Genomic DNA, 13,387 nt, shown 5'->3' on the forward strand with positions numbered 1-13,387 from the left:
TCACCCCAGCCTCTGCATCAGAACGATGCATACGGCCAAAACATGGGTTTGCATGGGGCCTAATAATGTTTAAATGTTTTATCAGACGCAAAATTGCTGAGTTACTGCCATGGTTGCACTCCACTGACATATTCCTACAAAAAGTACTAATCAAGTTACATGTTATATCGTAATTCATGTACTAATTTTGTCAAGAGTAAAATACTTCTAATATAATTTCATCTATCACAAACATGATAGTGACAATGTAGACGGGCGCAGCAACGCGCGCCTTTAATGATCTAGTACCTCTTCATATTCGACGATGCTACTTGTACCACGCAGAACCTATGGTCTGAATGCAACTGCGAGAAGGAACACTCGCAGTCACATACTGAGAAAACAGAGGTACAATTATGTGCAGAATAGTTCAGTAAATAAAAGATACATACCTCTTCATATTCGGCGCTACTACTTGTACCTCGCAGAACCCACCTTCTGAACTCTGAATGCAACTGCAAGAACCGAGAAGGAACACATGCAGTCACACACTGAAAAAACAAAGATATGAATCAAAGAAAGAAGGTGAGGAAGAAATAGCCTGAACTGAAGACGTCCTTCCCGATCTCCAACAGTGCATCTCGGAGGGCATGGTCGGCGGCGGCGGACACATTCTTCCTCCACGGATTTCCCAAGAGGCGGACGACATCTAGTGTTGGCAGAGACCCCTTCCTCTCCTTCCAAGGGCCGCAGTTTGGCAACCGGCGTTGACGTCCTACCTAGGAGGCTCACCGCGTTGAATAACATGAAGATCACATCGGCAAAAACATCAGTCCGTCTCCTCGTTTGCTTGTGCCACTAGGGTCGTTGACGGGCGGCAGCTGATTTGGCGTGGATTGGCGAGCACGGGAGATAGGCGAACCAAGAGGATGGAGCAGCGGAAGCATAATTTGTTGGGAAAGGGAGTGGAAGGGGAAGCGGAAGGGGCAACCCTAATGTTGTAGTAGTTAATTAGAGGAAGGGCGTGCAAACGCCCGGGGGGTGGGCCGGCCCGGCTCTGGGCTGGAGGTGGGTAGGATCCGATCTGCGGGAGAGCATGCGGGACGCGGGATGAGCGGATGCGGGTGAGGGAAAAAGCAGGTTTTTTTCACAGCCGTGACCGTAGGGAATGAGAATGATTGGGTGCTTTTGGAAACTGAACAATGAGGTGGCACATCGCTAACGTGGACTGTGTGCATGTTAAAAGAATAGGGAGTAGTGGGGAGTAACTTCTTAATCACTTATATCTTTTTAGAGTAGCTTGTCATTTACTCGTGTGCTTCACTTATATCCTATGAGTAAATGGTTGAATGAATTGAATATCATAAATCTGAAATTATATATGTTTCATATGCTTATCCCATGGGGAGTAATGACTTCACATATAAGAAGTAGAGGTGGTAAATTTATTGAAGGTTAGCAAACATTGTATTGGTCACTTGAACAATCCATGAAAGAATACTGAAGGAAGAGATATTTCACATATAAATATACTATCTTGGACATATTCTATAATTGTGAGCCCCATTAATTAACCTGAGCAAATTAGTTGAAGTTGGACAAGGAAGACAACATAATGAGTTATGTTTGGGTATATTTGTATAGAAGTTATATTGTTATGGATCCTCTAACATGTGGTGCTTGCTATATAGAATCCTTTGCTAGCCAAAATATCTGTACTAAGCGGGAATACTGCTTGTGCATTCAAATTCCTTGAACCAAGTTTCTTTCGTGAGTGTCCACCATATCTACCTATATGCGGTATTTACCTGTCGTTCCAAGTAAATTTGCATGTGCTAAACTCTAAACCTTCAAATAGTAATCTGTTTTGTATGCTCGAATCGCTCATGTAGCGACTAGGGGCGATCAGTATCTTCCATACTAGGTGGGTTATTCTCACGATGAGTGGACTCCGCTCATCATTCACAAGAAAATGGCTGGTAACTGGGATGCCCAGTCCTATGATCAAAAGATCAAAAAAAATGGCAAATAATTTAAACAAAACTCCCCCAGGATTGTTGATAGTTGGACGACACCCGTTGTTTCGGACAAGCCGTGGAGTGTGATTGTTGGTGGAGGGGGGGGGGTAAAATCTTTACCTTTCTGTTTGGGAACCGCCTATAATGTATCATATTGGGAACTCTTGGTCGTTATGTTGACAATGAAAGCATACCTCTCAAAATTATTTTCATCTCTATTTTAAAAGCTTTGAGCTCTGGCACCTCTGCAAATCCCTGCTTCCCTCTGCGAAGGGCCTATCTTTTACTTTTATGCAAGAGTCAGTAGTATTCCTTCTCATTCCAACCTACTCTTTAACATGTGAATAGCTTGTTACTTGATCATGAGAAGTTTTATGGGATGAGATACTATTATGACATATAATGGTGCTAGAAAAGGTGAATGAAATTATCATTGATCAAACTTGTGCACCTGCTAGCATTCACACTTCATAAATTATTTCTTTTATCAATTACCTACTCGAGGACGAGCAGGAATTAAGCTTGGGGATGCTGATACGTCTCCAATGTATCTATAATTTATGAAGTATTCATGCTATTATATTATCCATCTTGGATGTTTTATATGCATTTATATGCTATTTTATATGATTTTTGGGACTAACCTATTAACCTAGAGCCCAGTGTCAGTTTCTGTCTTTTCCTTGTTTTTGAGTTTTACAGAAAAGGAATACCAAATGGAGTCCAATTGACGTGCCAATTTTGATGATTTTTTATGGACCAAAAGAAGCCCCCGGAGTAAAAAGAGTTGGGCCAGAAGAGTCCCGAGCCGTCCACGAGGGTGGAGGGCGCGCCCTACCCCCTGGGCGCGTCCCCCTATCTCGTGGACGACTCGGAGACCCCCCTGACGTGAGACCGACGCCAAAAATTCCTATAAATATAGAAACCCCCAGAAAATAACCTAGATCGGGAGTTCCGCCGCCGCAAGCCTCTGTAGCCGCCAAAAACCAATCGGGACCCTGTTCCGGCACCCTGCCGGAGGGGGGGATCCATCACCGGTGGCCATCTTCATCATCCCGGCGCTCTCCATGACGAGGAGGTAGTAGTTCACCCTCGGGGCTGAGGGTATGTACTAGTAGCTAGCTATGTGTTTGATCACTCTCTCGCGCGCATTCTTGATATGGCACGATCTTGATGTATCGCGAGCTTTGCTATTATAGTTGGATCTTATGATGTTTCTCCCCCTCTACTCTCTTGTAATAGATTGAGTTTTCTCTTTGAAGTTATCTTATCGGATCGAGTCTTTAATGATTTGAGAACACTTGATGTATGTCTTGCATGTGCTTATCTGTGGTGACAATGGGATATTCACGTGATCTACTTGATGTATGTTTTGGTGATCAACTTGTGGGTTCAGTGACCTTGTGAACTTATGCATAGGGGTTGGCACACGTTTTCGTCTTGACTCTCCGGTAGAAACTTTGGGGCACTCTTTGAAGTTCTTTGTGTTGGTTGAATAGATGAATCTGAGATTGTGTGATGCATATCATATAATCATACCCATGGATACTTGAGGTGATATTGTAGTATCTAGGTGACATTAGGGTTTTGGTTGATTTGTGTCTTAAGGTGTTATTCTAGTACGAACTCTAGGATAGATCGAACGGAAAGAATAACTTCGTGTTATTTCACTACGGACTCTTGAATAGATCGATCAGAAAGGATAACTTTGAGGTGGTTTCATACCCTACAATAATCTCTTCGTTTGTTCTCCGCTATTAGTGACTTTGGAGTGACTCTTTGTTGCATGTTGAGGGATTGTTATATGATCCAATTATGTTATTATTGTTGAGAGAACTTGCACTAGTGAAAATATGAACCCTAGGCCTATTCAAAGAACAGAGGTTGATTAGGACAATTTGATTGTCATGCTTGGACTCGAGGAGCATATGAAATAAACCTAAATTCAAATGCAAAGAGGTGCTTTTAGAATCAAATTTTAGGTGTGTAGCTAATCATATTCTGAATATTTTGCTTTTAATTTGAATAACAGTGACTTACCACCAATTGCACATACCAATAATTTTGTAGCGCAGGTTGAGAGTGAATGACATGGTTATGACACTGCATCACGTGTTGAGATGTCAGTCAAGACTCAAGACTCAGGAGTCATGTTAGTTTGTTTTAGTAAACCAGAGAGTAGTACTGACAGAGCTGAAGGATAAGCATCTAAATCGACAAATTGCAGTGTATGGCGCTATGCTCAAAACATCATGAAGTAGTCTATTAAGTTGTCAGGATTATGTGCAGAGTAATTTAGTAAATAAAAGATATATTTAGATACATTAAAACTGAGCACTTTTCCAGCCCTCTCAGGGCATTAGCGCTCCCAACCGTCTGATTGCCAATTTGAAGCATTTTTTGGCCATTGGATGAGATGTGAATCGATCCTAATCCGGTTCTGGTCGCTAATAACTATCGCTAACCATCCCGGGCCGCTGCTCCGGTCGCTTTTTTGGGTGCTCCGTATAAATTGGGCCTAATGGGCCTACAATAACCTCCTTACAGACTTGCACAGAGCGAATCTACACGATATGGAGAAAAACCTACAGGAGTACGATAGAAGGAGGCACGACGATGCGGGTCTCTTGTTCCTAGGTACGCCGCCACCGCCTCTGTCGATCTCCTCTTCCCTCTAAGTTGTTGCTACTCTTGCAGCCGTCTTTTCCACTCATCCCCAGACGGCCAGACCCCGTCCCTCCCGATCCCTCCCCTCTTATGACCGATAGTGAATCATTTGTGTGCTGCCCGGCTTGAGCGAGATGTCGCTGATGCGTAAGGAAGATGCGAAGGGGTAGCACTACACTCGCAACCCCAATGAGGCGTCGGCATCGACGGATGCCCCTTGGTGAAGACGTGTAACGGGCAGGCGACGATGATGGCAGAATGAAGAACTCGCACGTCCTGATTCCAGATTTCCAGTTTGATGTCCCACTATCGATGCATTTGACAGCCGGTCGCGGGGAGAAGGTAAAGGCTAAGGTATATCGCGAAACTCTGCCCTACACACCTGATTCCATTTCACTTCATGATGATGTCGCTAACGCCCATTCTGAATTTAACAACAACCAAGTAGTACAATTAATGACTATCCCTCCGGTTCTATCAATTTTTTTAGCCGTTGTGTTCGTTGGCCGGTGACTGGTAAGCATCCACGTTTCCTTTAGAAGGCCAGTCAAGTAACTATTTCTACTTGTATATACTATGCAGATTCAGTTTCGCATATGGGGATTCTAATGTAGATATTTGATTTTCAGTTCAAGTAATTGGGTTCCTGGTTGTATTGCCATTTCTATGTGTACATACATCCAATTTCTAAGCAGCAGAGGTACACGGTCCAGTCAACTAGAAGGCTTTGATTTTATTAGCCTGTGGGCATTAGTCTATACTCTACTCATGTGCCTGTTTTCTCCCTGCCCCCTGTCTCCTTTGTGGCTTTCTGAATCCCGCTGGCATGTAGATGACTTATTCGTCCTTCTGGAAGATGTCTCTTGATTCATGTAAGTATCTTTCAATCAAGCTTACCTGTTAAATTTTCAGATGGCTCTTGATTCATTTCAGATTTCACACATGATCTTGATACTGATTAGTCCAAGCTAATTGGTGTTTCATATACTGATCCATATTGAATGTGGCATATAGATGAAACCAAACAAGAGGCTCAAAACTCTATTCTATTTATTACAACATTTTTTAATGTCTATTATATTCATCAGCTTATGCAACTTCAGTTTTATGTATCATAATTTTGTAAAAATATTGCAGAAACTCGAGATGGTCGGTGTGGATTATGAGCATGCACGCACACCTAGCCGCTGGTTGGTGTGGATTCGTGAGGCAGGAGCCTCTCCTTCAGAGAGGCGGCATGTGGGAGAAAGATTGACAAAGTGGTGTCCGGTGGCTGGGAGGACCATGGTGAGCACCCCACCCCCAATATTTTTATGTGCCACAAATCTCTCATGGATGGCTGTGAGATTGTTAATTATGCTTACTCTTGGGTTCACATGAATAATGCTCACGGAGAAACTTTGTTCCTTCAGTTGATCACATGGCTGCAGAAAATAACATGTGAAGATATTATTTTATTAATGCACGCACAACATATGTTAGTTTTGTAAAGAAAAAACATGTGAAGATATTATTTTTATTAATGTATAGCATACACTGGTGGAAAAACAGGCTTCCGTCCAGCCCCATAAGTCGCGAAGCTGTAGGAACCGCGACTAATGGGACCTTTAGTCGCGGTTCTGGAGGTGAACCGCGACCAAAGGCCTGGGCCCAGGGCGCTCGGTGGCCAGCTGGCGCACGTGAGGGTCTTTAGTCGCGGTTGGCCAGGACAACCGCGACTAAAGGCCTTCGGGCACCTTTAGTCACGGTTTGCCAGGCCAACCGCAACTAAAGCCCCTCCCCTATATATACCCATCCAGCAGCCAACACTTAGCCATTTGGAGCCATTCTCTTCACAAGTGGGTGTAGGTTTGCTTTTGGTTCCTCTTATGCACATAAGGTGTTTGATGAAATTCCCCAAGAGCATGAAACAAACATGACATGAAGTGTTGGAGCCACACTCCTCGATCGCGGTTAGCAACTTGATGAACCTTTGATGTGTCATTGATAAAATATGCATGTGTGTAGTTCATTGTTTAATTTATATTGTTTGTAGCTAGTTAGTTTAACAAATGCATGATGGTTAATTATATATTTTATATTATAATAATGCAGATGAATCGGCAATGGATGTACGGTAACCGACTCTCCGGCGAGTTCACTACGGGTTTGAAAGATTTCCTCGTAGTGGCTAATGCGAACAAGCAGGGGGGTTTTGTTATCTGTCCATGTGTTATCTGTAAGAATCAGAAGGGTTACTCTTCCTCAAGAGATGTTCACATGCATCTGCTTCAGCACGGTTTCATGCCAAGCTATAATTGTTGGACCAAGCATGGAGAAAGAGGGGTTATAATGGAAGAAGATGAAGAAGGGGATGATTTCATCGATGAAAGCTATCTTGCTCATTTCGGTGATACTTTCATGGAGGATGCTGAAGGTGAAGGGGAAGGTGAAGAAGAGGCACGTGATGATCCCGTTGATGATCTTGGTCGGACCATTGCTGATGCACGGAGACGCTGCGAAACTGAAAAGGAGAGGGAGAATTTGGATCGCATGTTAGAGGATCACAGAAAGGCGCTGTACCCCGGATGCGATGATGGTCTGAAAAAGCTGGGCTCCACACTGGATTTGCTGAAATGGAAGGCAGAGGCAGGTGTAGCTGACTCGGCATTTGAAAACTTGCTGAAAATGTTGAAGAATATGTTTCCAAAGGATAACGAGTTGCCCGCCAGTACGTACGAAGCAAAGAAGGTTGTCTGCCCTCTAGGTTTAGAGGTTCTGAAGATACATGCATGCATCAACGACTGCATCCTCTACCGCGGTGAATACGAGAATTTGAATGAATGCCCGGTATGCACTGCATTGCGTTATAAGATCAGAGGCGATGACCCTGGTGACGATGTTGAGGGCCAGAAACCCAGGAAGAGGGTTCCCACCAAGGTGATGTGGTATGCTCCTATAATACCACGATTGAAACGTCTGTTCAGGAACAAAGAGCATGCCAAGTTGTTGCGATGGCACAAAGAGGACCGTAAGTCGGACGGGGAGTTGAGACACACCGCAGATGGAACGCAATGGAGAAAGATCGACAGATGGTTCAAAGATTTTGCAGCTGACGCAAGGAACATAAGATTTGCTCTAAGTACGGATGGCATGAATCCTTTTGGCGAGCAGAGCTCCAGCCATAGCACCTGGCCCGTGACTCTATGCATCTACAACCTTCCTCCTTGGTTGTGCATGAAGCGGAAGTTCATTATGATGCCAGTGCTCATCCAAGGTCCGAAGCAACCCGGCAACGACATCGATGTGTACCTAAGGCCATTAGTTGATGAACTTTTACAGCTGTGGGGTGGTGTCCGTGTGTGGGATGAGCACAAACAAGAGGAATTTGACCTACGAGCGTTGCTTTTCGTAACCATCAACGATTGGCTTGCTCTTAGTAACCTTTCGGGACTGTCAAATAAGGGATACAATGCATGCACGCACTGCTTACATGAGACTGAAAGTGTACATTTGCCAAATTGTAAGAAGAACGTGTACCTTGGGCATCGTCGATTTCTTCCGAAAATTCATCCAGTAAGAAAGAAAGGCAAGCATTACAACGGCAAGGCAGATCACCGGCCGAAGCCTGCGGAACGCACTGGTGCTGAGGTATTTGATATGGTCAAGGATTTGAAAGTCATCTTTGGAAAGGGTCCTGGCGGACAATCAGTTCCGAAGGGAGCTGACGGGCACGCAGCCATGTGGAAGAAGAAATCTATATTCTGGGAGCTAGAATATTGGAAAGTCCTAGATGTCCGCTCTGCAATCAACGTGATGCACGTTACGAAGAATATTTGCGTGAACCTCCTAAGCTTCTTGGGCGTGTATGGGAAGACAAATGATACAAAGGAAGCACGGCAGGACCAGCAACGTTTGAAAGACCCTGATGACCGGCATCCGGAATGGTTTCAAGGTCGTGCCAGCTACGCTCTGACCAAAGAAGAGAAGGTCATCTTTTTTGAATGCCTGAGCAGTATGAAGGTCCCGTCTGGATTCTCGTCCAATATAAAGGGAATAATAAACATGGCGGAGAAAAAGTTCCAAAACCTGAAGTCTCACGACTGCCACGTGATTATGACGCAATTGCTTCCGATTGCTTTGAGGGGGCTGAACGCTGAACCCGGAGACAGGGGAGTGTGTTTACCGGGGCAAATTAATTAAACCCACCCAAGCCCTTATTAACGCAATGAGGGATGCTCAACAGGGGAAGATCAAGTTCAACAGAGAGAACGACGCGCTGACAAAAGCCCTCGGGAATCCTGAACACGGAGGACGTGTACGAGGCATGGGGCACATTCCGTGGAAAATAGGGTTCCCCCAGAACGATGACCCGTACGGTTACAGAAGCCGTAAGAGAAAGATGGATCGGGAAGCAGATGTTGTGGCGCGGTTGGCATCGGAAATGGATGTGATGAAGAAAACCATGAGTGTACTAGTAGCCGAAAGAGATGCAGCTCGGGTGCAGCATGAAGATCATCCAGCGGATCTCGGAAGCCAGCAGCGGAGAAGCAGCGTGGCTTCCACGGAGGCCCCACCGGCTGGTGCAGATGCACCGACAATCGAAATTACTGCACCGGAGCCTCTGGTGGTCGAAATTACTGCACCGGAGCCTCTGGTGGTCGAAATTACTTCACCGGAGCCTCCTCGCTACCCCGTGGACGATATAAAGGAGATGAAAGAATGTCATCTGTATTATCCTATCGGGAACATGTCCATGAAGGTAGCCATCGGCAGTGCTTTACCATGTTTACCTGGAGCACTCCACCACAACAACCCCATTCAAGATGGCTATGCTCGTGTCACGGTGGAGGACATAGTCCAAGGGTTTGAGGACCTGGAGATTGACATTGCTACACCTAAAGGGGAGAAAAGACTTGGAGATGTCAAGCGCCATTTCATTCTATGGCAAAAGAAGTTTATCAAGTTTCCAGGCGAGGCGCCAAGGACAACAAGTCCACCCCCCTACGGTGGTGGTGGTGGCGGTGGCGGTGGTGGTGGTGGTGGTGGTGGTGGCGGTTCACCTACACCTCCGTCACGTCAGCCGACGCCGCCCCCCAGTCCACAACGTCCGGCGGGTGATCAGCCGCCGCCCCCCAGTCCTCGTCCGGCGGGTGATCAGACGCCGCCCCCCAATCCACCTCCGGCAAAGAAGCAGAAGCAGTCCTGGATTATTAACCCGGACCCTTATGTACCTAAGACCACAAAGGTACCAGAGCCATCACTGAAGCCTCTCCCCACAAGGCCTTGGGAACGTAGTGCCGAGGAAGTCGACGCGGCCGCGGCTGCTGATTTGGAGAAATGGAAGGCAGACTGCAAGAAGAAAAGAGAGCCCGAGCCCAAGCCAGTATTTTCTGATGAGCAAAAGAAGTGGGCTAAGTCATTTTTGAGCACACCGTCCCAAGCCGCGAAGAATCTGCCTAACGACTATGCACGTGAACTTCGCAGGCAGGCACTCATGTTCAAGGAGAACAAAGAGCGGGAGAAGGCCGAAAGTAAAAAAAGCGGGAAACAAGTTGCCCAGCTCGGGGAACAAAGTAAACAATCGATTGCCCCGCTTATAGTGGAAGCCTTCTGTCCGGATGCCCCCGAGATCATACAAGCTGCGGCAGCACAGGGATTGACTGTAACGAGTGCCAGAGAACAAGCGGCCAACTTAGGTATTACTCTTCGTGAACTGTTAGGCCTTGATGAGGCGCCAGTGAAGGAGGTAGTAATTACATATGTCAAGAATGGGCCTCTCGTCGAGCCTGCGCAGGAAAAGGATCTACCTCCACAAATGAAAGGTCTGCTGAATTGGTACAAGGGTTACATAAAAAATAAAAAACGCCAAAGAATATATTTATGCGGAAGTTAGACATGAGCATCACTTCAAACATTACTATGTACAAATTGCACTGAGTGAATTGTTCCAGCTTTTCAATCTGCGCGAGCTCGACAAATCTATCATCAGTTGCTACGTTCTGTAAGTGATTTATTAATTTCTACCCCATCTCGTTCATATTGCCTGCACTATATATATGTCCTAACTATATTGTTGTGTCCGCTATTATACATGCAGAATGAAGATTAAGGAATGCAGAGTAAGGAACATCCATGATGTTGGGTTCATTGACCCACACATCGTTAATGGACATGTGTTGGAGCGTCACCCCGCCGACGTGGAGGCAGACCTGTGGCAGTTTCTTACAAAGCAGGAACTCAAAAGTGATATTCTATTTCCTTACCATTTTGGGTGAGTGTTTCTGTCTTGAGCACATTCTCTTTTGTTTACTCCATGCATGGTATGTGGCCGGCTAATCGATGAGTTATGCATGACGTACTGTGCATGTATCGTGTCCGCAGGTTCCACTGGATTCTGCTAGTAATTAAAGTTAACACCTCAGAATGTCTCGTCCACGACTCTGTGAATATGGATCCAAAGCTTTGGGTCGACATGAGAAGAATGCTGCAGAAGTAATTATTTTCATTCATTTGCGCTCTATATCGATCGGCCTATTTCGTTCATTTCCTAATATCAAGTAACTAATAACTCTCTTGTTCATTTAATTTTCTTTGCCTCGTAGGGTTTGGAGACGGTTCGTAGATACAAAGGTTGGTGAATTCAAAAAAGAGCTAGAATTCAAAAGGTCAAAGGCTAAGAATGCTGGGGATATTCAGCCATCGGAGACCAATCTATGTGGATACTATGTCTGTGAGATGATCCGGAGATACACCTCTGAGCGGGTTCCGAGTGATACCAATGCTCAGAGGAATAACCTCCGGTGGATGCTTAGTCCAGAAGCTCGCTTCCGACCACTTCAAGAGGAACTAGCTGGATGGTTCAGCAGGGAAGTCCTCCATCCTAAAGGAGAACACTATTACGAGGACGTAGAACTTTATATGCATTAAATCATGTATGGAAACTTGTTCAAAATTGTATATGGTCATCCGATGATATTGAATATATATTGTATATTCCTCTTGAATTCTTTTTGGTTCTAATTTCAAATTTATTTGAAATTGTACATTCATATGCATGTATGTAGTACCGTAGAATATATGAAACTCCTTCAAAATTAAAATAAAGCACAAAAGAAATAAAACAATACAAATTAAACAGAAAACAGGTTTAGGGGGGGGCTAAAACCCTAAACCTGTGGCGGCCTTTAGTCGCGGTTGGCCAGAAGAACCGCGACTAAAGGTCCTCCGCCCCGACGGCCGCCTGGCGCCCACGTGAACGGGCCGTTAGTCGCGGTTCTTAAGCAGCCGCGACTAAAGGTGGGGGGCTTTAGTCGCGCTTATTTGGTCGCGGTTGCGCAACCGCGACTAATGGCAGTTGCGAACCGCGACCAAAGGCCTTTTTTCCACCAGTGATATGTCGACTTTGATGATTTGTGCCTATCAAGTGTTAAGAAATTATATATTTTTCTTCTATGAATGGGAGCTACTTTCTGTACTTTAGCAATATACTCCAAGGTTCTTTTATTATTTTACAACATATGTCGACTTTGCTGATTTTGTGCCTATCAAGTGTTAGGATTTTATTCATTTTTCTTTTATGAACGGGAGCTACTTTCTGTACTGTTTACTCATACAAAAAGAATCTAAAATTCAATATTCCATGTAGAATATATGACCATGCCAACCATCCCTATGCTTTGCATCTAAGGAATCAATATGGACACATAATGTGGAGACCGGAAGTGTCAAGATTTATAGTTTTGAATATTCTTATTAGTAGTTGTATATATAGTTGTATATTTTAAATACATGTAGTTCGTATACTTTCATCTGTCATGATAATATTAAATACATATGAGTTCCATGCGAAGTTATGCTATTGCTATATGTCTTACTACTCGTCTTGTACACTAATATAGAGGTTTCAATTAATAATTTCATTAGGCTTAATTTAAAAGGAATTTGTGCATGCCAATCCAATTTTTATGTATTTGAAGTATGAGTTTATAACTTGGTCGTCATGAGAAATATGATGTGATTGCTGCGCAGGAGCTGAAGTACTCTGAGGCAACCTTTCACGGGAGTTGATATGGAGGTAGATGCTAGCCATGGATGTCAGCGTAACACTTGCTACATAAGCTGCTTTTCTTTGACTTGATTTAGCAATTTTCAAAAGTTTGTGCTAATGTTGTATCATGGTATATTCTTGACATTGCCCAATCCGGAAACAATACGAATACCTTTTAGGTTATCCACATTTTTTGTAGAAGATTATCCACACCAACGTTGTGATGCTAATATATGGCTACATGCAGGTGACAACTTTAGATATGAACTGGTCTCCTCATACTTCAACAGTAAGTTTTTATCTATTGCATTCTATTTTATGCTGTTGTAAGTTTTTCAAAGCTGCTGATATATGTCAGTGCATGACATGATAAGGCATTTCTTAGTAAGCATGCTTGTGTGTAACTATTTCCTCAAATATATATTAACTCTATGGCATACTTGTGATTTTGTGGTCAAATTAAATGGTCAACTAAAATATTTCTAAGTGTACTGCATTGAGCAGTTTGTTTGGCATATTTGGACCATTTGGATAATGCAAAGCTTACCTTGTATGCATGTAATATTTATTTGCACAAAGAACCTATCATAGTATTGAACTTTAGCCTCAACAATCAGGGAGGATTATAATTCAAGTTCTGTTTTTGTTAATGAATCCAAGCTTGATATCTGAAGAAATACTCTTCTTAAACCTT

Source organism: Triticum dicoccoides, chromosome 2B (assembly GCF_002162155.2).
Source record: "Triticum dicoccoides isolate Atlit2015 ecotype Zavitan chromosome 2B, WEW_v2.0, whole genome shotgun sequence".
Classification (NCBI taxonomy): domain Eukaryota; kingdom Viridiplantae; phylum Streptophyta; class Magnoliopsida; order Poales; family Poaceae; genus Triticum; species Triticum dicoccoides.